Source organism: Arachis stenosperma, chromosome 4 (genome assembly GCF_014773155.1).
Source record: "Arachis stenosperma cultivar V10309 chromosome 4, arast.V10309.gnm1.PFL2, whole genome shotgun sequence".
Taxonomy (NCBI): Eukaryota; Viridiplantae; Streptophyta; class Magnoliopsida; order Fabales; family Fabaceae; genus Arachis; species Arachis stenosperma.
In genome coordinates this window covers 101,629,098-101,630,718 of record NC_080380.1, presented here as the reverse complement: position 1 = coordinate 101,630,718, position 1,621 = coordinate 101,629,098, and the positions used below count along the sequence as shown (strand labels likewise).

Here is a 1,621-nt window from a genome sequence, read left to right as displayed (position 1 = left end):
TTCAGTGGCGTTCACTGCCTCTCCATCCTCTCCAAATTCGGCCATATTGATGACTTTGCACTCTCCTTTTGGATTTTCTTCTGTGTTGCTTGGGAGAGTACTTGGAGGGAGTTCAGTAACTTTTTTGCTCAACTGTCCCACTTGTCCTTCCAAATTTCTAATGGAGGACCTTGTTTCATTCATGAAACTTTGAGTGGTTTTAATTTGATCAGAGACCATGGTTGCTAAGTCAGAGGGGTTCTGCTTAGGATTCTCTGTCTGTTGCTGAGAAGATGATGGAAAAGGTTTGCCATTGTTAAACTTGTTTCTTCTACCATTATTATTGAAACCTTGTTGAGGTCTCTCTTGAGTCTTCCATGAGAGATTTGGGTGATTTCTCCATGAAGAATTATAGGTGTTACCATAGGGTTCTCCTAGGTAATTCACCTCTTCCATTGAAGGGTTCTCAGGATCATAAGCTTCTTCCTCAGATGAAGCCTCCTTAGTACTGCTTGGTGCATTTTGCATTCCAGACAGACTTTGAGAAATCAAATTGACTTGTTGAGTCAATATTTTATTCTGAGCCAAAATGGCGTTCAGAGTGCCAATCTCAAGAACTCCTTTCTTCTGACTAGTCCCATTGTTCACAGGATTCCTTTCAGAAGTGTACATGAATTGGTTATTTGCAACCATTTCAATGAGCTCTTGAGCCTCTGTAGGCGTCTTCTTCAGATGAAGAGATCCTCCAGCAGAGCTATCCAAGGACATCTTGGATAGTTCAGAGAGACCATTATAGAAAATACCTATGATGCTCCATTCAGAAAGCATGTCAGAAGGACATCTTCTGATCAATTGTTTGTATCTTTCCCAAGCTTCATAGAGGGATTCTCCATCCTTCTGTCTGAAGGTTTGGACTTCCACTCTAAGCTTACTCCATCTTTGTGGTGGAAAGAACTTTGCCAAGAAGGCATTGACTAGCTTTTCCCAAGAGTCCAGGCTTTCCTTAGGTTGAGAGTCCAACCATATTCTAGCTCTGTCTCTTACAGCAAAAGGGAATAGCATCAGTCTGTAGACCTCAGGGTCAACCCCATTAGTCTTGACTGTGTCACAGATTTGCAAGAATTCAGCTAAAAACTGATGAGGATCTTCCATTGGAAGTCCATGGAACTTGCAATTCTGTTGCATTAGAGAAACCAATTGAGGCTTAAGCTCAAAGTTGTTTGCTCCAATGGCAGGGATAGAGATGCTTCTCCCATAAAAATCAGGAGTAGGTGCAGTAAAGTCACCCAGCACCTTCCTTGCATTGTTTGCATTATTGTTATTTTCGGCTGCCATGTCTTCTTCTTCTTTGAAGAATTCGGTCAGGTCCTCTAAAGAGAGTTGTGCTTTGGCTTCTCTTAGCTTTCTCTTCAAGGTCCTTTCGGGTTTAGGGTCAGCTTCACAAAGAATGCCTTTGTCTCTGCTCCTGCTCATATGAAAGAGAAGAGAACAAAAATGTGGAGTCCTCTATGTCACAGTATAGAGATTCCTTGAGGTGTCAGAGGAAAAGAGAAATAGAAAGAAGAAGGAGAAGAAGAATTCGAACTTTACTTAGATAAGGTTCGAATTGTGCATTAAGAAGGAGTGGTACTCCATAAATAGA

At 41.5% G+C, this 1,621-nt stretch overlaps 1 non-coding gene across 1 annotated transcript; it reads left to right on the top strand.

Moving 5' to 3' along the window:
* The first annotated feature begins 801 nt into the window (after positions 1–801).
* On the top strand, positions 802–909 carry LOC130977387 (small nucleolar RNA R71). The gene has a single exon (XR_009085079.1). It is a non-coding gene; the product is annotated as a small nucleolar RNA R71 (small nucleolar RNA).
* The last annotated feature ends 712 nt before the right edge of the window (positions 910–1,621 follow it).